The following is a 27,276-nucleotide window of genomic DNA, read 5'->3' on the forward strand; positions in this document are numbered from 1 at the left end:
TGTTAGATATTCTAGTAGGGGTTAATATCAACAACTGTTAGATATTCTAGAAGGGGTTTATATGACTAACTGTTAGATATTCTAGTAGGGGTTTATATCACTAACTGTTAGATATTCTAGTAGGGGTTTATACCAACAACTGTTAGATATTCTAGTAGGGGTTTATATGACTAACTGTTAGATATTCCAGTAGGGGGTTTATATGACTAACTGTTAGATATTCCAGTAGGGAGTTTATTTGACTAACTGTTAGATATTCTAGTAGGGGTTAATATCAACAACTGTTAGATATTCTAGCAGGAGTTTATACCAACAACTGTTAGATATTCTAGTAGGGGTTTATATGACTAACTGTTAGATATTCCAGTAGGGGGTTTATATGACTAACTGTTAGATATTCTAGTAGGGGTTAATATCAACAACTGTTAGATATTCTAGTAGGGTTTATATCAACAACTGTTAGATATTCTAGAAGGGGTTTATATGACTAACTGTTAGATATTCTAGTAGGGGTTTATATCAACAACTGTTAGATATTCTAGTAGGGGTTAATATCAACAACTGTTAGATATTCTAGAAGGGGTTTATATGACTAACTGTTAGATATTCTAGTAGGGGTTTATATCACTAACTGATAGATATTCTAGTAGGGGTTTATATGACTAACTGTTAGATATTCTAGTAGGGGTTAATATGACTAACTGTTAGATATTCTAGTAAGGGTTTATACCAACAACTGTTAGATATTCTAGTAGGGGTTTATACCAACAACTGTTAGATATTATAGTACGGGTTTATATGACTAACTGTTAGATATTCTAGTAGGGGTTTATACCAACAACTGTTAGATATTCTAGTAGGGGTTTATACCAACAACTGTTAGATATTCTAGTAGGGTTTATACCAACAACTGTTAGATATTCTAGTAGGGTTTATACCAACAACTGTTAGATATTCTAGTAGGGGTTTATATGACTAACTGTTAGATATTCTAGTAGGGGTTTATATCACTAACTGATAGATATTCTAGTAGGGGTTTATATGACTAACAGTTAGATATTCTAGTAAGGGTTTATACCAACAACTGTTAGATATTCTAGCAGGAGTTTATATGACTAACAGTTAGATATTCTAGTAAGGGTTTATACCAACAACTGTTAGATATTCTAGTAGGGGTTTATACCAACAACTGTTAGATATTCTAGTATGGGTTTATACCAACAACTGTTAGATATTCTAGTAGGGGTTTATACCAACAACTGTTAGATATTCTAGTAGGGGTTTATATGACTAACTGTTAGATATTCTAGTAGGGGTTAATATGACTAACTGTTAGATATTCTAGTAAGGGTTTATACCAACAACTGTTAGATATTCTAGTAGGGGTTTATACCAACAACTGTTAGATATTATAGTACGGGTTTATATGACTAACTGTTAGATATTCTAGTAGGGGTTTATACCAACAACTGTTAGATATTCTAGTAGGGGTTTATACCAACAACTGTTAGATATTCTAGTAGGGGTTTATACCAACAACTGTTAGATATTCTAGTAGGGGTTTATACCAACAACTGTTAGATATTCTAGTAGGGGTTTATATGACTAACTGTTAGATATTCTAGTAGGGGTTTATATCACTAACTGATAGATATTCTAGTAGGGGTTTATATGACTAACAGTTAGATATTCTAGTAAGGGTTTATACCAACAACTGTTAGATATTCTAGCAGGAGTTTATATGACTAACTGTTAGATATTCTAGTAAGGGTTTATACCAACAACTGTTAGATATTCTAGTAGGGGTTTATACCAACAACTGTTAGATATTCTAGTATGGGTTTATACCAACAACTGTTAGATATTCTAGTAGGGGTTTATACCAACAACTGTTAGATATTCTAGTAGGGGTTTATATGACTAACTGTTAGATATTCTAGTAGGGGTTAATATGACTAACTGTTAGATATTCTAGTAAGGGTTTATACCAACAACTGTTAGATATTCTAGTAGGGGTTTATACCAACAACTGTTAGATATTATAGTACGGGTTTATATGACTAACTGTTAGATATTCTAGTAGGGGTTTATACCAACAACTGTTAGATATTCTAGTAGGGGTTTATACCAACAACTGTTAGATATTCTAGTAGGGGTTTATACCAACAACTGTTAGATATTCTAGTAGGGGTTTATACCAACAACTGTTAGATATTCTAGTAGGGGTTTATATGACTAACTGTTAGATATTCTAGTAGGGGTTTATACCAACAACTGTTAGATATTCTAGCAGGAGTTTATATGACTAACTGTTAGATATTCTAGTAGGGGTTTATACCAACAACTGTTAGATATTCTAGTAGGGGGTTTATATGACTAACTGTTAGATATTCTAGTAGGGGTTTATTTGACTAACAGTTAGATATTCTAGTAGGGGTTTATATGACTAACTGTTAGATATTCCAGTAGGGGGTTTATATGACTAACTGTTAGATATTCTAGTAGGGTTTATACCAACAACTGTTAGATATTCTAGTAGGGGGTTTATATGACTAACTGTTAGATATTCTAGTAGGGGGTTTATATGACTAACTGTTAGATATTCTAGTAGGGGTTTATATCAACAACTGTTAGATATTCTAGTAGGGGTTTATATCAACAACTGTTAGATATTCTAGTAGGGGTTTATATCACTAACTGTTAGATATTCTAGTAGGGTTTATATCAACAACCGAGATATTCTAGTAGGGGTTTATATCAACAACTGTTAGATATTCTAGTAGGGGTTTATATCAACAACTGTTAGATATTCTAGTAGGGGGTTTATATGACTAACTGTTAGATATTCTAGTAGGGGTTAATATCAACAACTGTTAGATATTCTAGTAGGGGTTAATATCAACAACTGTTAGATATTCTAGTAGGGGTTAATATCAACAACTGTTAGATATTCTAGTAGGGGTTAATACCAACAACTGTTAGATATTCTAGTAGGGGTTAATATCAACAACTGTTAGATATTCTAGTAGAGGTTAATACCAACAACTGTTAGATATTATAGAAGGGGTTTATATGACTAACTGTTAGATATTCTAGTAGGGGTTTATATCAACAACTGTTAGATATTCTAGTAGGGGTTTATATCAACAACTGTTAGATATTCTAGAAGGGGTTTATATGACTAACTGTTAGATATTCTAGTAGGGGTTTATTTGACTAACAGTTAGATATTCTAGTAGGGGTTTATACCAACAACTGTTAGATATTCTAGTAAGGGTTTATACCAACAACTGTTAGATATTCTAGCAGGAGTTTATATGACTAACTGTTAGATATTCTAGCAGGAGTTTATATGACTAACTGTTAGATATTCTAGTAGGGGGTTTATATGACTAACTGTTAGATATTCTAGTAGGGGTTAATATCAACAACTGTTAGATATTCTAGAAGGGGTTTATATGACTAACTGTTAGATATTCTAGTAGGGGTTTATTTGACTAACAGTTAGATATTCTAGTAGGGGTTTATATGACTAACTGTTAGATATTCCAGTAGGGGGTTTATATGACTAACTGTTAGATATTCTAGTAGGGGTTAATATCAACAACTGTTAGATATTCTAGTAGGGGTTAATATCAACAACTGTTAGATATTCTAGAAGGGGTTTATATGACTAACTGTTAGATATTCTAGTAGGGGGTTTATATGACTAACTGTTAGATATTCTAGTAGGGGTTAATATCAACAACTGTTAGATATTCTAGAAGGGGTTTATATGACTAACTGTTAGATATTCTAGTAGGGGTTTATATCACTAACTGTTAGATATTCTAGTAGGGGTTTATACCAACAACTGTTAGATATTCTAGTAGGGGTTTATATGACTAACTGTTAGATATTCCAGTAGGGGGTTTATATGACTAACTGTTAGATATTCCAGTAGGGAGTTTATTTGACTAACTGTTAGATATTCTAGTAGGGGTTAATATCAACAACTGTTAGATATTCTAGCAGGAGTTTATACCAACAACTGTTAGATATTCTAGTAGGGGTTTATATGACTAACTGTTAGATATTCCAGTAGGGGGTTTATATGACTAACTGTTAGATATTCTAGTAGGGGTTAATATCAACAACTGTTAGATATTCTAGTAGGGGTTAATATCAACAACTGTTAGATATTCTAGAAGGGGTTTATATGACTAACTGTTAGATATTCTAGTAGGGGTTTATATCAACAACTGTTAGATATTCTAGTAGGGGTTAATATCAACAACTGTTAGATATTCTAGAAGGGGTTTATATGACTAACTGTTAGATATTCTAGTAGGGGTTTATATCACTAACTGATAGATATTCTAGTAGGGGTTTATATGACTAACAGTTAGATATTCTAGTAAGGGTTTATACCAACAACTGTTAGATATTCTAGCAGGAGTTTATATGACTAACAGTTAGATATTCTAGTAAGGGTTTATACCAACAACTGTTAGATATTCTAGTAGGGGTTTATACCAACAACTGTTAGATATTCTAGTATGGGTTTATACCAACAACTGTTAGATATTCTAGTAGGGGTTTATACCAACAACTGTTAGATATTCTAGTAGGGGTTTATATGACTAACTGTTAGATATTCTAGTAGGGGTTAATATGACTAACTGTTAGATATTCTAGTAAGGGTTTATACCAACAACTGTTAGATATTCTAGTAGGGGTTTATACCAACAACTGTTAGATATTATAGTACGGGTTTATATGACTAACTGTTAGATATTCTAGTAGGGGTTTATACCAACAACTGTTAGATATTCTAGTAGGGGTTTATACCAACAACTGTTAGATATTCTAGTAGGGGTTTATACCAACAACTGTTAGATATTCTAGTAGGGGTTTATACCAACAACTGTTAGATATTCTAGTAGGGGTTTATATGACTAACTGTTAGATATTCTAGTAGGGGTTTATATCACTAACTGATAGATATTCTAGTAGGGGTTTATATGACTAACAGTTAGATATTCTAGTAAGGGTTTATACCAACAACTGTTAGATATTCTAGCAGGAGTTTATATGACTAACTGTTAGATATTCTAGTAAGGGTTTATACCAACAACTGTTAGATATTCTAGTAGGGGTTTATACCAACAACTGTTAGATATTCTAGTATGGGTTTATACCAACAACTGTTAGATATTCTAGTAGGGGTTTATACCAACAACTGTTAGATATTCTAGTAGGGGTTTATATGACTAACTGTTAGATATTCTAGTAGGGGTTAATATGACTAACTGTTAGATATTCTAGTAAGGGTTTATACCAACAACTGTTAGATATTCTAGTAGGGGTTTATACCAACAACTGTTAGATATTATAGTACGGGTTTATATGACTAACTGTTAGATATTCTAGTAGGGGTTTATACCAACAACTGTTAGATATTCTAGTAGGGGTTTATACCAACAACTGTTAGATATTCTAGTAGGGGTTTATACCAACAACTGTTAGATATTCTAGTAGGGGTTTATACCAACAACTGTTAGATATTCTAGTAGGGGTTTATATGACTAACTGTTAGATATTCTAGTAGGGGTTTATACCAACAACTGTTAGATATTCTAGCAGGAGTTTATATGACTAACTGTTAGATATTCTAGTAGGGGTTTATACCAACAACTGTTAGATATTCTAGTAGGGGGTTTATATGACTAACTGTTAGATATTCTAGTAGGGGTTTATTTGACTAACAGTTAGATATTCTAGTAGGGGTTTATATGACTAACTGTTAGATATTCCAGTAGGGGGTTTATATGACTAACTGTTAGATATTCTAGTAGGGTTTATACCAACAACTGTTAGATATTCTAGTAGGGGGTTTATATGACTAACTGTTAGATATTCTAGTAGGGGGTTTATATGACTAACTGTTAGATATTCTAGTAGGGGTTTATATCAACAACTGTTAGATATTCTAGTAGGGGTTTATATCAACAACTGTTAGATATTCTAGTAGGGGTTTATATCACTAACTGTTAGATATTCTAGTAGGGTTTATATCAACAACCGAGATATTCTAGTAGGGGTTTATATCAACAACTGTTAGATATTCTAGTAGGGGTTTATACCAACAACTGTTAGATATTCTAGTAGGGGTTTATATCACTAACTGTTAGATATTCTAGTAGGGTTTATATCAACAACCGAGATATTCTAGTAGGGGTTTATATCAACAACTGTTAGATATTCTAGTAGGGGTTTATATCACTAACTGATAGCTATTCTAGTAGGGTTTATATCAACAACCGAGATATTCTAGTAGGGGTTTATATGACAAACTGATAGATATTCTAGTAGGGGTTTATATCACTAACTGATAGATATTCTAGTAGGGTTTATATCAACAACCGAGATATTCTAGTAGGGGTTTATATGACAAACTGTTAGATGTTCTAGTAGGGGTTTATATGACTAACAGTTAGATATTCTAGTAGGGGTTAATATCAACAACTGTTAGATATTCTAGTAGGGGGTTTATATGACTAACTGTTAGATATTCTAGTAGGGGTTAATATCAACAACTGTTAGATATTCTAGAAGGGGTTTATATGACTAACTGTTAGATATTCTAGTAGGGGTTTATTTGACTAACAGTTAGATATTCTATTAGGGGTTTATATCAACAACTGTTAGATATTCTAGTAGGGGTTTATACCAACAACTGTTAGATATTCTAGTAGGGGTTTATATCACTAACTGTTAGATATTCTAGTAGGGTTTATATCAACAACCGAGATATTCTAGTAGGGGTTTATATCAACAACTGTTAGATATTCTAGTAGGGGTTTATATCACTAACTGATAGCTATTCTAGTAGGGTTTATATCAACAACCGAGATATTCTAGTAGGGGTTTATATGACAAACTGTTAGATATTCTAGTAGGGGTTTATATCACTAACTGATAGATATTCTAGTAGGGTTTATATCAACAACCGAGATATTCTAGTAGGGGTTTATATGACAAACTGTTAGATGTTCTAGTAGGGGTTTATATGACTAACAGTTAGATATTCTAGTAGGGGTTAATATCAACAACTGTTAGATATTCTAGTAGGGGGTTTATATGACTAACTGTTAGATATTCTAGTAGGGGTTAATATCAACAACTGTTAGATATTCTAGAAGGGGTTTATATGACTAACTGTTAGATATTCTAGTAGGGGTTTATTTGACTAACAGTTAGATATTCTATTAGGGGTTTATATCAACAACTGTTAGATATTCTAGTAGGGGTTTATACCAACAACTGTTAGATATTCTAGTAGGGGTTTATATCACTAACTGTTAGATATTCTAGTAGGGTTTATATCAACAACTGTTAGATATTCTAGTAGGGGTTTATACCAACAACTGTTAGATATTCTAGTAGGGGTTTATATCACTAACTGATAGATATTCTAGTAGGGTTTATATCACTAACTGATAGATATTCTAGTATGGTTTATATCAACAACTGTTAGATATTCTAGTAGGGGTTTATACCAACAACTGTTAGATATTCTAGTAGGGGTTTATATCACTAACTGATAGATATTCTAGTAGGGTTTATATCAACAACCGAGATATTCTAGTAGGGGTTTATATGACAAACTGTTAGATGTTCTAGTAGGGGTTTATATGACTAACAGTTAGATATTCTAGTAGGGGTTAATATCAACAACTGTTAGATATTCTAGTAGGGGGTTTATATGACTAACTGTTAGATATTCTAGTAGGGGTTAATATCAACAACTGTTAGATATTCTAGAAGGGGTTTATATGACTAACTGTTAGATATTCTAGTAGGGGTTTATTTGACTAACAGTTAGATATTCTATTAGGGGTTTATATGACTAACTGTTAGATATTCCAGTAGGGGGTTTATATGACTAACTGTTAGATATTCTAGTAGGGGTTAATATCAACAACTGTTAGATATTCTAGTAGGGGTTTATTTGACTAACTGTTAGATATTCTAGTAGGGGTTTATACCAACAACTGTTAGATATTCTAGCAGGAGTTTATATGACTAACTGTTAGATATTCTAGTAGGGGTTAATATCAACAACCAAGATATTCAAGTAGGGGGTTATTTGACAAACTGTTAGATGTTCTAGTAGGAGTTTATATGACTAACTATTAGATATTCTAGTAAGGGTTTATATGACTAACTGTTAGATATTCTAGTAGGAGGTTTATATCAACCACAGTTAGATATTCCAGTAGGAGGTTTATATCAACCACAGTTAGATATTCCAGTAGGAGGTTTATATCAACCACAGTTAGATATTCCAGTAGGAGGTTTATATCAACCACAGTTAGATATTCCAGTAGGAGGTTTATATCAACCACAGTTAGATATTCCAGTAGGAGGTTTATATCAACCACAGTTAGATATTCCAGTAGGAGGTTTATATCAACAACTGTCAGATATTCTAGTAGGGGTTTATATGACTAACTGTTAGATATTCCAGTAGGGGGTTTATATGACTAACTGTTAGATATTCTAATAGGGTTTATATCAACAACTGTTAGATATTCTAGTAGGGGGTTAAATGACTAACTGTTAGATATTCTAGTGGGGGTTTATATCAACAACTGTTAGATATTCTAGTAAGGTTTATATCAACAACTGAGATATTCTAGTAGGGGGTTTATATGACTAACAGTTAGATATTCTAGTAGGGGGTTTATATGACTAACTGTTAGATATTCTAATAGGGTTTATATCAACAACTGTTAGATATTCTAGTAGGGGGTTAAATGACTAACTGTTAGATATTCTAGTGGGGGTTTATATCAACAACTGTTAGATATTCTAGTAAGGTTTATATCAACAACTGAGATATTCTAGTAGGGGGTTTATATGACTAACTGTTAGATATTCTAATAGGGGTTAATATCACTAACTGTTAGATATTCTAATAGGGGTTTATACCAACAACTGTTAGATATTCTAGTAGGGGTTTATATGACTAACTGTTAGATATTCTAATAGGGTTTATATCAACAACTGTTAGATATTCTAGTAGGGGGTTAAATGACTAACTGTTAGATATTCTAGTGGGGGTTTATATCAACAACTGTTAGATATTCTAGTAAGGTTTATATCAACAACTGAGATATTCTAGTAGGGGGTTTATATGACTAACTGTTAGATATTCTAATAGGGGTTAATATCACTAACTGTTAGATATTCTAATAGGGGTTTATACCAACAACTGTTAGATATTCTAGTAGGGGTTAATATCACTAACTGTTAGATATTCTAGTAGGGGGTTATTTGACAAACTGTTAGATGTTCTAGTAGGGGTTTATACCAACAACTGTTAGATATTCTAGTAGGGGGTTTATATGACTAACTGTTAGATATTCTAATAGGGGTTAATATCACTAACTGTTAGATATTCTAATAGGGGTTTATACCAACAACTGTTAGATGTTCTAGTAGGGGTTTATATCAACAACTGTTAGATGTTCTAGTAGGGGTTTATACCAACAACTGTTAGATATTCTAGTAGGGGTTTATATGACTAACTGTTAGATATTCTAGTAGGGGTTTATATGACTAACTGTTAGATATTCTAATAGGGGTTTATACCAACAACTGTTAGATATTCTAGAAGGGGTTTATATGACTAACTGTTAGATATTCTAGTAGGGGGTTTATATGACTAACTGTTAGATATTCTAGTAGGGGGTTTATTTGACTAACTGTTAGATATTCTAGTAGGGGTTAATATCAACAACTGTTAGATATTCTAGAAGGGGTTTATATGACTAACTGTTAGATATTCTAGTAGGGGGTTTATATGACTAACTGTTAGATATTCTAGTAGGGGTTTATACCAACAACTGTTAGATATTCTAGTAGGGGGTTTATATGACTAACTGTTAGATATTCTAGTAGGGGGTTATTTGACAAACTGTTAGATATTCTAGTAGGGGTTTATTTGACAAACTGTTAGATATTCTAGTAGGGGTTTATACCAACAACTGTTAGATATTCTAGTAGGGGGTTATTTGACAAACTGTTAGATATTCTAGTAGGGGGTTATTTGACAAACTGTTAGATGTTCTAGTAGGAGGTTTATATGACTAACTGTTAGATATTCTAGTAGGGGGTTTATATGACAAACTGTTAGATATTCTAGTAGGGGGTTTATATGACTAACTGTTAGATATTCTAGTAGGGGGTTTATATGACTAACTGTTAGATATTCTAGTAGGGGGTTTATATGACTAACTGTTAGATATTCTAGTAGGGGGTTATTTGACAAACTGTTAGATATTCTAGTAGGGGTTTATACCAACAACTGTTAGATATTCTAGTAGGGGGTTTATATGACTAACTGTTAGATATTCTAGTAGGGGGTTATTTGACAAACTGTTAGATATTCTAGAAGGGGTTTATATGACTAACTGTTAGATATTCTAGTAGGGGTTTATACCAACAACTGTTAGATATTCTAGTAGGGGGTTTATATGTCTAACTGTTAGATATTCTAGTAGGGGTTTATATGACTAACTGTTAGATATTCTAGTAGGGGGTTATTTGACAAACTGTTAGATGTTCTAGTAGGAGTTTATATGACTAACTATTAGATATTCTAGTAAGGGTTTATATGACTAACTGTTAGATATTCTAGTGGGAGGTTTATATCAACCACAGTTAGATATTCCAGTAGGAGGTTTATATCAACCACAGTTAGATATTCCAGTAGGAGGTTTATATCAACCACAGTTAGATATTCCAGTAGGAGGTTTATATCAACCACAGTTAGATATTCCAGTAGGAGGTTTATATCAACCACAGTTAGATATTCCAGTAGGAGGTTTATATCAACAACTGTCAGATATTCTAGTAGGGGTTTATATGACTAACTGTTAGATATTCCAGTAGGGGGTTTATATGACTAACTGTTAGATATTCTAGTAGGGGGTTTATATCAACAACTGTTAGATATTCTAGAAGGGGGATAATATCAACAACTGTTAGATTTTCTAGTAAGGTTTATATCAACAACTGAGATATTCTAGTAGGGGGTTTATATGACTAACAGTTAGATATTCTAGTAGGGGGTTTATATGACTAACTGTTAGATATTCTAATAGGGTTTATATCAACAACTGTTAGATATTCTAGTAGGGGTTTATATCACTAACTGTTAGATATTCTAGTAGGGGTTTATATCACTAACTGATAGATATTCTAGTAGGGTTTATATCAACAACTGTTAGATATTCTAGTAGGGGTTTATATCACTAACTGATAGATATTCTAGTAGGGGTTTATATCACTAACTGATAGATATTCTAGTAGGGGTTTATACCAACAACTGTTAGATATTCTAGTAGGGGTTTATATCAACAACTGATAGATATTCTAGTAGGGTTTATATCAACAACTGTTAGATATTCTAGTAGGGGTTTATATCACTAACTGATAGATATTCTAGTAGGGTTTATACCAACAACTGTTAGATATTCTAGTAGGGGTTTATATCAACAACTGTTAGATATTCTAGTAGGGGTTTATATCACTAACTGATAGATATTCTAGTAGGGTTTATATCAACAACCGAGATATTCTAGTAGGGGGTTATATGACAAACTGTTAGATGTTCTAGTAGGGGTTTATATGACTAACAGTTAGATATTCTAGTAGGGGTTTATATCAACAACCGAGATATTCTAGTAAGGGGTTATATGACAAACTGTTAGATATTCTAGTAGGGTTTATTTCAATAACTGTTAGATATTCTAGAAGGGGTTTATATGACTAACTGTTAGATATTCTAGTAGGGGTTAATATCACTAACTGTTAGATATTCTAGTAGGGGTTAATATCACTAACTGTTAGATATTCTAGTAAGGGTTAATATCACTAACTGTTAGATATTCTAGTAGGGGGTTTATATGACTAACTGTTAGATATTCTAGAAGGGGGATAATATCAACAACTGTTAGATATTCTAGTAAGGTTTATATCAACAACTGAGATATTCTAGTAGGGGGTTTATATGACTAACAGTTAGATATTCTAGTAGGGGGTTTATATGACTAACTGTTAGATATTCTAATAGGGTTTATATCAACAACTGTTAGATATTCTAGTAGGGGGTTAAATGACTAACTGTTAGATATTCTAGTGGGGGTTAATATCAACAACTGTTTGATATTCTAGTCGGGGGTTTAAATCAACAACTGTTAGATATTCTAGTAAGGTTTATATCAACAACCAAGACATTCAAGTAGGGGGTTATTTGACAAACTGTTAGATGTTCTAGTAGGAGTTTATATGACTAACTATTAGATATTCTAGTAGGGGTTTATATGACTAACTGTTAGATATTCTAGTAGGAGGTTTATATCAACCACAGTTAGATATTCCAGTAGGAGGTTTATATCAACCACAGTTAGATATTCCAGTAGGAGGTTTATATCAACCACAGTTAGATATTCCAGTAGGAGGTTTATATCAACCACAGTTAGATATTCCAGTAGGAGGTTTATATGACTAACTGTTAGATATTCCAGTAGGGGGTTTATATCAACAACTGTTAGATATTCTAGAAGGGGGATAATATCAACAACTGTTAGATATTCTAGTAAGGTTTATATCAACAACTGAGATATTCTAGTAGGGGGTTTATATGACTAACAGTTAGATATTCTAGTAGGGGGTTTATATGACTAACTGTTAGATATTCTAATAGGGTTCATATCAACAACTGTTAGATATTCTAGTAGGGGGTTAAATGACTAACTGTTAGATATTCTAGTGGGGGTTTATATCAACAACTGTTTGATATTCTAGTCGGGGGTTTAAATCAACAACTGTTAGATATTCTAGAAGGGGGATAATATCAACAACTGTTAGATATTCTAGTAAGGTTTATATCAACAACTGAGATATTCTAGTAGGGGGTTTATATGACTAACAGTTAGATATTCTAGTAGGGGGTTTATATGACTAACTGTTAGATATTCTAGTAAGGTTTATATCAACAACTGAGATATTCTAGTAGGGGGTTTATATGACTAACTGTTAGATATTCTAGTAGGGGGTTTATATGACTAACTGTTAGATATTCTAGTAGGGGTTTATATGACTAACTGTTAGATATTCTAGTAGGGGGTTTATATGACTAACTGTTAGATATTCTAGTAGGGGTTTATATGACTAACTGTTATATATTCTGGTAGGGGTTTCTATGACTAACTGTTAGATATTCTAGTAGGGGGTTATATGACTAACTGTTAGATATTCTAGTAGGGGGTTATATGACAAACTGTTATATATTCTGGTAGGGGTTATATGACTAACTGTTAGATATTCTAGTAGGGGGTTATATGACTAACTGTTAGATATTCTAGTAGGGGGTTATATGACTAACTGTTAGATATTCTAGTAGGGGTTTATATGACTAACTGTTATATATTCTGGTAGGGGTTATATGACTAACTGTTAGATATTCTAGTAGGGGGTTATATGACTAACTGTTAGATATTCTAGTAGGGGGTTATATGACTAACTGTTAGATATTCTAGTAGGGGGTTATATGACTAACTGTTAGATATTCTAAATCAGGGGATGGTCAGCTGAGATCAAACCAGTGGTGTCATTAGGTCTGGGCTTCCGATTACACTTCAGTCTGATGTGAGTTTCTATAAATAAATATAAGCAATACAATACACTGCGTTAGGCAGTAGCATGCACTGCAAGTAGCCCTTGAAGTGAAGCGGAGGACCGCTTACGCCCCTTGACTCTCCTCCCCCACAGCACCTGTTTTATGTAATCACTCAGCAAAACGTCTGTCACCCAGCCAGAGTCTGCAGCATAGTCCTTCATAGGGCATCATAGGAACTTCTTCCAAAAGATAAGCAAAAAAAAAAGCGAGCAGGTTGAGACAGCAGTGAATGAGGTGGAGAGGGCAGAACAGCCAGAGAGTCATAGTGCTGCAGCAGCAGAGTTAGCCACAGGTTTGTGCAGGGTTGGTGGTAGCTTACTAGCTGACGTTACTCTACGTCAGCATAAGGTTGGCTAATGCTAATAAACTAGCTTAAGCTATTGGGTGTCAGTCAGAGTTAATTAACAGTATATTTAGTGAGTGGGCAAGCTAAGGATGTAGATATAAGTAAAGATATTAGGAAAAGTGTTTATTTCTAGAGAGTGTATTTGATGGGTTTCGTTTTTGTAGCTAGTTACTGGCAGGCTGAGAACGTTTTTCTGACTGAAGCGCATGACAGTGACACAGTGTCCTCCTGTGGACTGAAGCTGAACTTTACTACAATTTCATATTTTGCAGTTTAAATGAGCAATGTTGAGGTGGTAGAACTGACGAAATGAAATTAATCATAGAGGTCTTATAACCTAACGTTATTCCATTCTACAGGTAAACATGCATGGCTGATGTCTGTTATTTCCATATACGCTATGTACCTAATTGTACAAAAAACTGCCCATAATTAAATGATTTCATTTAGCATTTATTTGTATTACACTTTGTATTCACTTAGCTACTTACTTTTCTATTGTTGTTGCATTGTCGACAGGTTAACCTGCAAGTCAGCATTTCATTGCACTGTGTACATCATGCATATCATGTGATTTTGACAAATAAAAAAACTCTGAAGGGGGAGGGCTAGTATAACATCATGCAGAGGAAAAGGGAGAGCTCAACACGTTTTCACTCCTCTGTCAGGTTACCTTGCCATTATTTGATTTAATTAGTATTTGTTTGCTTAGCAGACACCCCTATCTATGAGACACCAGACAACCACATCAAACCACAACCGAAACCAACTCATGTTTGAATTTGGTCATGCTGCTTGCATTTCTTAATGAACCAAATCTAAAACGAGGCCAAATCAGGAAGTGTATTTGCCCTTTTAAACGGATTAATGACATGTTGCACCTCTACCTTGCTACCTTTCAGATGAGCCAAGGAGGATAACAGATGAGAGCAACAGGCCAGTGGAGCACTTAGAACAGCAGCAGCCAGGGGAAACTGATAGGGAAGAGGATGCTTTAGGTGACCCAGACATAGGCCCAAAACAAGTTAAGCTACCCCAGTATCCCCTTGACCGTTTTGGATTGAAAAACTAAAGAGATGCACCAGACAAGACACATATAGGCAGCAACAGAAGAGTAAATGATGGAGAGACACGAGACAAGACACAGATAGCAACAGAAGAGTAGGATATGATGGAGAGAGAGACACCAGACAAGACGCATATAGGCAGCAACAGAAGAGTAAATGATGGAGAGACACAAGGCAAGACACAGAGATAGCAAACTAAGAATAGGATATGATGGAGCGAGACACCAGAAGAACGGAACAGGCCATAACAGAAGAAGGAAGACAAAGAAGACATTAACAAACAAGAACCTGAGACAGCAATGGACAAGACACAGATAAAGTGACAAGAGGGCAGATGAAGAGAGAACAGAGGTGGTTTGAGCACACAGTATCACTTCAATCTGATCTATAGATTCAAATTACAACAGGTGAAATACAAACAGTGAAAAATCAAAACATGGTTTACAAATAATTTGCAGGTGAGATGAGGTACTACGAAGCTATATGGAATTGTTTTAAGAAGGTCATACCAAGGAACATTTAGTTATTTAATTTAGAATTTTAAGACGCCTTGAAGTATAGAAAAAACTTTTTTTTTTATAAGTTGTATTTGGCCTTACTGCTATTAGCCCATACAAACTCATTGAATAACAGATTCACTACATGGAACAACAGATAGTCCCTCCACCCCAAAAAATCCTATATCTGAGAGATATAAGAAAGATGAGGAAATATTTGTAAAACATTTATTTTTGTACATGTATTTAACATGTTTGTTTTGTCACTAAACAGTCTCCATATATACAGCACAAGTCAAAAGTTTGGACACACCTACTCATTCAAGGGTTTTTCTTTATTTTTACTATTTTCTACATTGTATAATAATAGTGAAGACAGCAAAACTATTAAATAACACATATGGAATCATGTATTAACCAAAAACGTGTTGAACAAATCAAAATATATTTTATATTTGAGATTCTTCAAAGTAGCCATTTTGATGACAGCTTTGCACACTCTTGGCATTCTCTCAACCAGCTTCACCTGGAATGCTTTTCCAACAATCTTGAAGGAGTTCCCACATATGGTGAGCATTTGTTGGCTGTTGACCAAAATCTCAAATTTGGACTCATCAGACCAAAGGACAGATTTTCACTGGTCTAATGTCCATTTCTCGTGTTTATTGGCCCAAGCAAGTCTCTTCTTATTGTTGTCCTTTATTAGTGGTTTCTTTGCAGCAATTCGACCATGAAGGCCTGATTCACACTGTCTCCTCTGAACAGATGTTGAGATGTGTCTATTACTTGAACTGTGTGAAGCATTTATAAGTTCCTGAAATGTTCTGGATTGACTGACGTTCTTGTCTTAAAGTAATGATAGACTGTCATTTCTCTTTAGGCTGTTCTTGCCATAATATGGACTTGGTATTTTACCAAATAATGCTATCTTCTGTATACCACCCTTACCATGTCACAACACAACTGATTGGCTCATGGGGCGGCAGAGGTAGCCTAGTGGTTAGAGCGTTGGGCCAGTAACCAGAAGGCAGATCGTCTGTACCAACTTCAGACGAGTCCCAAGTTGCTTGTCGGGATCATAGTTTGAAGGCCAAACCGTCCGGACACTACAGACGATTCTATGAGAAGACTGATTTTCGGGATATCTCATGGTCTGACAAACACCGCTCTAGCTCTGTCACCTTTCACTGCAGATGTGGAAGTGGTACATAGGTGGATGTAGTGGATTGAGATGCATCCCGCAAATATATATATAAACTCAGCAAAAAAAGAAATGTCCTCTCACTGTCAACTGCATTTATTTTTAGCAAACTTAACATGTGTAAATATTTGTATGAACATAAGATTCAACAACTGAGACATAAACTAAACAGGTTCCACAGACATGTGACTAACATAAATGGAATAATATGTCCCTGAACAAAGGGGGGGGGATCAAAATCGAAAGTAACAGTCAGTATTTGTTGTGGCCACCAACTGCATTTAAGTACTGCAGTGCATCTCCTCCTCATGGACTACACCAGATGTTCCAGTTATTGCTGTGAGATGTTACCCCACTCTTCCACCAAGGCACCTGCAAGTTCCCAGACATTTCTGGGGCGAATGGCCCTAGCCCTCATCCTCCGATCCAACAGGTCCCAGACGTGCTCAATGGGATTGAGATCCGGGCTCTTTGCTGGCCATGGCAGAACACTGACATTTCTGTGTTCTGCCATCTGAAATCGCACACAGAACGAGCAGTATGGCTGGTGGCATTGTCATGCTGGAGCGTCATGTCAGGATGAGCCTGCAGGAAGGGTACCATATCAGGGAGGAGGATGTCTTCCCTGTAACGCACAGCGTTGAGATTGCCTGCAATGACAAAAAGCTCAGTCCGATGATGCTGTGACACACTGCCCCAGACCATGACGGAGCCTCCACCCCCAAATCGATCCCGCTCCAGAGTACAGGTCTCGGTGTAACGCTCATTCCTTCGATGATAAACGCGAATCCGACCATCACCCCTGGTGAGACAAAACCGCGACTAGTCAGTGAAGAGCACTTTTTGCCATTCTTGTCTGGTCCAGCGATGGTGGGTTTGTGCCCATAGGCGACATTGTTGCCGGTGATGTCTGGTGAGGACCTGCCTTACAACAGGCCTACAAGCCCTCAGTCCAGCCTCTCTCAGCCTACTGCGGACAGTCTGAGCACTGATGGAGGGATTGTGCGTTCCTGGTGTAACTCGGGAAGTTGTTGTTGCCATCCTGTACCTGTCCCGCAGGTGTGATGTTCGGATGTACCGATCCTGTGCAGGTGTTGTTACAAGTGGTCTGCCACTGCGAGGAGGATCAGCTGTCCGTCCTGTCTCCCTGTATCGCTGTCTTAGGCGTCTCACAGTACGGACATTGCAATTTCTTGCCCTGGCCACATCTGCAGTCCTCATGCCTCCTTCAGCATTCCTAAGGCATGTTCATGCAGATGAGAAGGGAACCTGGGCATCTTTCTTTTGGTGTTTTTCAGAGTCAGTAGAAAGGCCTCTTTAGTGTCCTAAGTTTTCATAACTGTGACCTTAATTGCCTACCGTCTGTAAGCTGTTAGTGTCTTCATGACCGTTCCGCAGGTGCATGTTCATTAATTGTTTATGGTTCATTGAACAAGCATGGGAAACAGTGTTTAAACCCTTTACAAAGATCTGTGAAGTTATTTGGATTTTTACGAAAAGGGGACGGTTCTTTTTTTGCTGAGTTTATCTCTATCTTAAACTGACTGATTTATTTTATTATTTATATGATTATGCTAATTAATTTTTGCAGGGGCACAGGCATCGACATTAGGGGATTCAAGTTTCTCTATGTATTGTAATTACTGCACAGTTTGTGTGTGTGTGTGTGTGTGTGTGTGTGTGTGTGTGAGAGAGAGAGAGAGAGAGAGAGAGTGTGTGTTTGGGTACTCTGGAATTCTTTAATCAGTTTGGCTCATTGGACAGGTCAGAGTCTATGTTTGAAGATCTATTCTCTCAATGTTATAATCTCACTGATAATCTCAAGGTGCACAAAATTTGTGCATTTAGCTGTTGAAATTACTTATTTTTTTGCCGGGGGAGAATGCCCCCGAACAATCCTGCTGGCTTTGGACTAAGCCCCGAAGGTCTTAATTATTCTGATATTTTTCACTCGCCAGGAAATATCCTAATCCATTTATGAATCTATGATAATCTAGATAACTACACCCCAACCATATTTACATTGACATTTTAATAATTTAGCAGATACTCTTATCCAGAGAGATTTACAGTTACTGCTTTCATCTTAATTAAGATAGTTAAAATGAAATAAAAGGTTATTTGTCACACGCCCTTAACCAACGATGCAGTTCAAGAAATAGAGTTTAAGAAAATATTTACTAAATAAACTAAAGTGAGAGAAAAAAAGTACCACAAGAAAAGGCTATATCCAGGATGTAACGGTACAGAGTCAATGTGCGGCGGTAGAGGTTAGTCAGGATAATTTGTAAAGTGACTATGCATAGATAATAAACAGCGAGTAGCAGCAATGTAGAAACAAAGGGGGGCGGGTGAATGTAAATAGTCCGGGTGGCTATTTGATAAATTGTTCAGCAGTCTTATGGCTTGGGTGTAGACGCTCATAAGGAGCCTTTTGGTCCTAGACTTGGCGCACCGGTACTGCTTGATGTGCAATAGCAGAGAGAACAGTCTATGACTTTGGTGACAGGAGTCTTCGACAATTGTTTGGGCTTTCCTCTCACACCGCCAAGTCTATAGGTCCTGGATGTCAGGAAGCTTGGCCCCAGTGATGTACTGGGCCATACGCACTACCCGCTGTAGCACCTTACGGTCAGATGCCAAGCAGTTGCCATACCAGGTGGTGATGCTCTCGATGGTCCAGTTGTAGAAATATTTAAGGATCTGGGGACCCATGCCAAGTCTTTTCATTTTCCTGAAGGAGAAAAGGTGTTGCCTTGCCCTCTTCCAACTGTCTTGGTGTGTTTGAACCATGATAGTTCGTTAGTGATGTTGACAGCAAAGTTAACAGCAAACTCTCGACCTGCTCCTCTTCAGCCCCATCAATGTTAATGTGGGCCTGTTCGGCCCTCCTTTTCCTATAGCCCACGATCAGCTCCTTTGTCTTGTTCACATTGAGGGAGACGTTGTTGTCCTGGCACAACACTGCCAGGTCTCTGACCTCCTCCCTATAGGCTGTCTCATAGTTGTCAGTGATCAGGCCTACCACTGTTGTGTCGTCAGCAAACTTAATGATGGTGTTGGGGTCGTGCTTGGCCACGCTATCGTGGGTGAACAGGGAGTACAGGATGGGACTAAGCACGCACCCCTGAGGGGCCCAAGTGTTGAGGATCAGCGTGGCAGATGTGTTGTTGCCTACCCTTACCACCTGGGTGCGGCCCATCAGGAAGTCCAGGATCCAGTTGCAGAGGGAGGTGTTTAGTCCCAGGATCCTTAGCTTAGCGATAGCGATGAGCTTTGTGGGCACTATGGTGTTCAATGCTGAGCTGTCGTCAATGAACAGCCTTCTCACATAGGTGTTCCTGTTGTCCAGGTGGGAAAGGGCAGTGTGGAGTGCGATTGAGATTGCGTCATCTGTGGATCTGTTGGGGCATTATGCGAATTGGAGTGGATCTATAGTTTCCGGCATGAGGGTGTTGATGTGAGCCATGACCAGCCTTTCAAAGCACTTCATGGCTACTGACGTGGTTGAAAATGTCAGTAAAGACACTTGCCGGTTGGTCCGCGCATGCTTTGAGTACACATCCTGGTAATCCGCCTGGCCCTGCAGCCTTGTGGATGTTGACCTGTTCAGCTACGGAGAGCGTGATCACGCAGTCGTCCGGAACAGCTGGTTCTCTCATGCATGTTTCAGTGTTGCTTGCCTCGAAGCGAGCATAAAAGGCATTTAGATCGTCTGGTTGGCTCACGTCACTGGGCAGCTCGCGGCTGGGTTTCCCTTTGTAGTCCATAATATTTTTCAGCCCCTGCCATATCTGACGAGCGTAAGAGCCAGTATAGTAGGATTAGTCCTGTATTGACGTTTTGCCTGTTTAATGGTTCGTCTGAGGGGATAGCGGGATGTCTGATAAGCGTTTGGATTAGTGTCATGCACCTTGAATGCGGTAGCTCTAGCCTTTAGCTCAGTGCAGATGTTGCCTGTAATCCATGGCTTCCGGTTGGGAAATGTACGTACAGCCACTGTGGGGACGACGTCGTCGATGCAGTTATTGATGAAGCCGGTGACTGAGGTGGTATACTCCTCAATGCCATTGGATGAATCCCGGAACATTTTCCAGTTGGTGCTAGCAAAACAGTCCTGTAGCGTAGCATCCACGTCATCAACCACTTCCGTATTAATCAGGAGGATAGAATTATGTGTCTCTGTGTGTGGAGTAAAGGTGGTCGAGAGTTTTTTTTCCCTCTGGTTGCACATGTGACATGCTGGTAATCCCTCTCACCCCCCCTTAAAAGATTTAGATGCACTACTGTTCCACTGGATGTCATAAGGTGAATGCACCAATTTGTAAGTCGCTCTGGATAAGAGCGTCTGCTAAATGAATTAAATGTAAATGTAAATGGTAGAAATTAGGTCAAATGGATGTTTGCCTGCATTAAAGTCCCCGGCCACTAGGAGTGCCGCTTCTGGGTGAGCATTTTCTTGTTTGCGTATGGCCTTATACAGCTTGTTGATTGCGGTCTTAGTGCCAGCATCAGTTTGTGGTCCTAAATAGACGGCTATGAATAATATAGATGAGGACTCTCTTGGTAGATAGTGTGGTCTACATGAGGTATTCTACCTCAGGCAAACAATACCTCAAGACACCAGCTGTTATTGACAAATAGACACACACCCCCGCCCCTCGTCTTACCGGACGTAGCTGCTCTGTCCTGCCGATGCATGGAGAAGCCAGCCAGCTTCTATATTGTCTGTGTCGTCTTTCAGCCACATCTCGGTGAAACATAAGATATTACAGCTTTTAATGTCCCGTTGGTAGGATAGTCTTAATCGTAGATCGTCTAGTTTGTTTTCCAATGATTGCACATTGGTCAATAATAAGGAGGGAAGTGGTGGTTTACCTACTCGTCGGTGAAGTTAGGTGGGGGAACTACATATCTCAATAATAGTAAGGATATTTTTCCTCATTAAAGTAGTTATCAGTTATCAGTCAGTGCTAGTACGAAACATTTTTAAATAGTAAAATAAACATTCAGGCCTCCCGATTGGCGCAACGGTCTAAGGCACTGCAGTGCTAGAGGCATCACTACAGACCCGGGTTTGATTCCAGGCTGTGTCGCAGCAGGCTGCGACCGGGAGACCCTTGAGGCGGCGCACAGTTGGCCCAGCGTCGTCCGGGTTAGGGGAGGGTTTGGCTGGCCGGGATGTCCTTGTCTCATCGCGCTCTAGTGACTCCTGTGGTGGGCCGGGCACATGCACGCTGACATCAATCAGCAGTTGTAATGTGTTTCCTCTGACACATTGATGCGGCTGGCTTCCGGGTTAAGTGGGCAGTGTGTCAAGAAGCACTGAGGAAGTACAGTTCCCGCTCAGCCCAGTCAAAACTGTTCGCTGCTCTGGCCCCCCAATGGTGGAACAAACTCCCTCACGACGCCAGGACAGCGGAGTCAATCACCACCTTCCGGAGACACCTGAAACCCCACCTCTTTAAGGAATACCTAGGATAGGATAAAGTAATCCTTCTCCCCCTCCCCCCTTAAAAGACCTAGATGCACTATTGTAAAGTGGCTGTTCCACTGGATGTCATAAGGTGAAAGCACCAATTTGTAAGTCGCTCTGGATAAGAGCGTCTGCTAAATGACTTAAATGTAAATGTAAGCAGTGCAGCTTGGCATGGTCGTGTTTCGGAGGACGCATGGCTCCCGACCTTCGCCTCTCCCGAGTCCGTACGGGAGTTGCAGCAGTGGGACAAGACTATAACTACCAATTGGGTATCACGAAATTGGGGGGGAAAAGGGTAAAAACGAAGGAAAATAAATAAACATTCAGGTTTTTTGGAAGCAATTATGCAGAAGATTGGTATTCAAGGAGTCCAGAAAACCCATTATCTAGCCCAACCATTATCTAATCCAAAGTTACCAAAGTACCAAACCCTCTCTCTGTCATTCATATAGTAGCATGCTTTTGTATACACATCCAATTATATAACTGTATACACATTGAAAAATCTTTTATCTGTCATCTGTCGTGTTTTCCCCTGTTTTAAGTATACCTTGCTAATGCTTAACCTGCCTGTCCTTTGTTAGCTCCAAAGCCACCCCCAGAGCTCCGGGAGTACTGATCAAAATGAAACGCTGTCATACACAAATTCCCTCAGACAAACAGCCATAATTACTGGAATTAGCCAGCTATTTTGTCATTAGCCTCTGCATTCAATGAGCCTATTAAAAAGAAACAGAAAAGAAAGACAGTGATGGATGTCTAGGGCGGATTTGAAGACACAAGCATCCCCCCCACCCCTTTGCCCCATATTTAATTCTGTGTCTAATACCATAATGTAGTCACTCTCAGAGCTGTGTCTCTGCAGATTGTTCTGATTGGTATTGTGTGAGTGCTGATGGCTCGACTCAGAGAAGTCACTGCATACAAATGCACATTGTTAGCATTCTGATGAAAATGGCAGCTTGCCTTTTAATGCTGTATTTTCCCCAGCCATAATCATAGGGTGGGTATTCAAATAAATGAAGCCAAAACAATGAGACCCAATCAGGACTTCATAAGCTGGTGAAAGGCCAGGGACATGTTAATGAGAGCTGTGAACACATTCCATCTGTTGGAATTACACATATCTGACACATTAGGCAGGCTTTTTGGCTGGCTGCACGTTGTCTCTAAATGGGAAAAGGAGAGAAATGATCTTAACGTGTAATTTAGTGTAAATTTGTGTTTGCACAAATGCAGCCCCCAGTCTTTCAACATTAATGATGGTCATAAAGAGATGTGGAACTTTCTTTCTGCAAGCATTGTGCACAGACTTTACGCAAACACACATCTCAAGTCAGGATATCAACCCAACTCTCCATATTCTTTCATATGGTAGCTTATATTTTTTGGCATTCCAAGCATTTGTTTGTTCTTGTACAGGTAAGGATATACGGATGTCCTCTATCTTTCACTCATGTTGCTGCAATGCTTTATTGTTTAGATGTCTTTACACAATTGTAGAAAGGATCAGATGACTGTGACTCATAGAAAGAGTTCAAATGCTGTAACTTTATTGTAAATCTCTGTAAACCATGTTTGGTTGTACTTCACTTAGGTTAGCATGGATCAGGGGTCTGGTGCACGTTTTCACACACCCTCTTCTTTCCACAGAACAAATAACTGCAACAGAGTGGAGGGAGATGGTAAGTCAGTGGAACGTGAATGGGAAAACGTCTATCACAGATGGTGGTCCTACACTGCCCTCTAGTGTTTTACAGAACAGACATCTTTCAGAGAGCTGCTTTACTTCTTAAGATAATCCCTTGTTATACAGTATATTAAAGGATACAGTCCATGTTTGCCTGTGTATACAATACTTTTTTCTTTTTTTTTACTAGTAGCATGTAATTTAATGTGTTCCTCACTTCATAGGTTTACATTCCAAACCAAATGTAGAGTTACGCTTCGAACATACCAACCGTGTCATTGCATTGTGGTACACCAGAATTACATTAGTTTCCAATGAAACGCTGCGTTTGCCTTGCAGCATTGCATTGCAGAGGCAGTTGCAGTGCGTTCGGTGTGGTGCATACGTTGGCGAACGTATGCGTCAAACTGTATGCGTAAACGACTTGACAGAAATGGTAGCAGAGGGTGAGTGTTGAACTTTTGTTGCATACATATCCAGATGATGCTGCGTGCTAATCAAATCAAATCAAATTGTATTTGTCACATACACATGGTTAGCAGATGTCAATGCGAGTGTAGCGAAATGCTTGTGCTTCTAGTTCCGACAATGCAGTAATAACCAACAAGTAATCTAGCTAACAATTCCAAAACTACTACCTTATAGATAGGAGTGTAAGGGGATAAAGAATATTTACATAAAGATATATGAATGAGTGATGGTACAGAGCGGCATAGGCAAGATACAGTAGATGGTATTGAGTACAGTATATACATATGAGATGAGTATGTAAACAAAGTGGCATAGTTAAAGTGGCTAGTGATATATGTATTACATAAAGATGCAGTAGATGATATAGAGTACAGTATATACGTATACATATGAGATGAATAATGTAGGGTATGTAAACATTATATTAGGTAGCATTGTTTAAAGTGGCTAGTGATATATTTTACATCATTTCCCATCAATTCCCATTATTAAAGTGGCTGGAGTTGAGTCAGTGTGTTGGCAGCAGCCACTCAATGTTAGTGGTGGCTGTTTAACAGTCTGATGGCCTTGAGATAGAAGCTGTTTTTCAGTCTCTCGGTCCCAGCTTTGATGCACCTGTACTGACCTCGCCTTCTGGATGATAGCGGGGTGAACAGGCAGTGGCTCAGGTGGTTGTTGTCCTTGATGATCTTTATGGCCTTCCTGTGACATCGGGTGGTGTAGGTGTCCTGGAGGGCAGGTAGTTTGCCCCCGGTGATGCGTTGTGCAAACCTCACTACCCTCTGGAGAGCCTTACGGTTGTGGGTGGAGCAGTTGCCGTATCAGGCGGTGATACAGCCCGACAGGATGCTCTCGATTGTGCATCTGTAGAAGTTTGTGAGTGCTTTTGGTGACGAGCCAAATTTCTTCAGCCTCCTGAGGTTGAAGAGGCGCTGCTGCGCCCTCTTCACGATGCTGTCTGTGTGGGTGGACCAATTCAGTTTGTCTGTGATGTGTACGCCGAGGAACTTAAAACTTACTACCCTCTCCACTACTGTTCCATCGATGTGGATAGGGGGGTGTTCCCTCTGCTGTTTCCCGAAGTCCACAATCATCTCCTTAGTTTTGTTGACGTTGAGTGTGAGCTTATTTTCCTGACACCACACTCCGAGGGCCCTCACCTCCTCCCTGTAGGCCGTCTCGTCGTTGTTGGTAATCAAGCCTACCACTGTTGTGCCTGGCCACGCAGTCGTGGGTGAAAATGGAGTACAGGAGAGGGCTATATTGCGCAATGACTCTGTCGGTGTGTTCGAAGCGTTAACCATAAACATCTGTATATGGGTGCATAGGCAGTAAATCATAATGTGGTAATAGTTTTGTTAGGGCTGAGTTTGAAGACTCAGGGGGCCATATTGGCACTAGGGGGTGTACAGCTAGCATTAACAGAATGCCCTTGCTTGTCCTCCTGAGGCTCAGACAGCTGCCACACAAGTGGAACTTGCAGGGCTGGGAGGGTAGATAGACATGCAGGGCAGACTGGCAGGATAGACAGAGAGACTGACGTACAATTTGCTATCCTTCCCTCGCAGCTGCTCAATGTTGGTGGCACCATACATGGGGCGCAGGGGGTTGATGATGTGGTTGTTCCAGCGGAACCTCATCCCAGTCAACTCGACAATGTCCGTCTCAGCATCGATGAAGAGCTTGTACTGTAGGTTTTATTAGGTCTCAGGAGGCCACTTTAGGAAAAAGCAGAATATTTTCATTCCTTTAGTCAGTTTAGATTGCGGCAGGGTCAGCCAGTTGTCCTATAAATAGATCTTTCTGTTATTCAAGTTCAACAGTCTTCAGAAATCGAAATGATTTTATGGGCTATGATGTTGTCACTTACAATTAGAAGAATGAAATAGAAATGAAACCATTTAAAACATGTGTGTGACATAACATCTCAACTCGTCTATAAGCTAGTTTATATCAGGAGTAGTCACATACAGTACATGTTAACCTGATACTGGTGGGTGTTGCCATGCTCTTCATACAGAGCTATATGTTCATTATCCCTGGCTGGGATCTTCTGCCATCGATGGTTACATTTGCTTTATAGCGGTACCCAGGAATTTGAATACAGTGCTTTCGGAAACTATTCAGACCCATTGACTTTTTCCACATTTTGTTACGTTACAGCCTTGTTCTAAAATGTATTAAATAATTATTTACAGGCAAAGGGCTCAGCATCTCCGGTGTTCAGGTAGAACTTCATATTGGATTGTCCCCTGGGGATGGGGAACGTGTCAACATAGCGACCCATAATGGGACATGCTTTGTCTGCACATTGGAAACTCCTCTAAAAACACACACACACAGAGAATCAGGTGAAATAAGTCTTCATGCGGTCAAGGTGTATACATTAATGTTAGACAGTGGATTTGATAGGGCAGAGGGACCCGAATATAGAAGATTACCATATATACTGTATGGTAAGGTATAGAAATATCATTTGTAGATGTTTGTACTTGGGGCCATAGAATTGAGGCATTTCAGTTTGAAAATAAAGATTAAAGCTTAGTATTTATAAACAATTGCCATTTGTGAGGATTCAAAAGGATATAAAAGCATTGATCAGCTCATTTTGCACCTTTCATAAACCGTTATAAGTCACTGAGCTGCTGTTAATATTCTACTCAAGGTGAAACGTGAAAAGGGATCTTTTATTTTACGACCCAGCGCTTTCAACATCTTTACGCCTACACTCCGAAGCCTCTCTGTGGGTAATCATATTTTCTTATTGCAGTTTCTCACCAAGCACAGGTGGCC

Source organism: Oncorhynchus nerka, linkage group LG10, assembly GCF_034236695.1.
Source record: "Oncorhynchus nerka isolate Pitt River linkage group LG10, Oner_Uvic_2.0, whole genome shotgun sequence".
In the NCBI taxonomy this organism is placed as follows: domain Eukaryota; kingdom Metazoa; phylum Chordata; class Actinopteri; order Salmoniformes; family Salmonidae; genus Oncorhynchus; species Oncorhynchus nerka.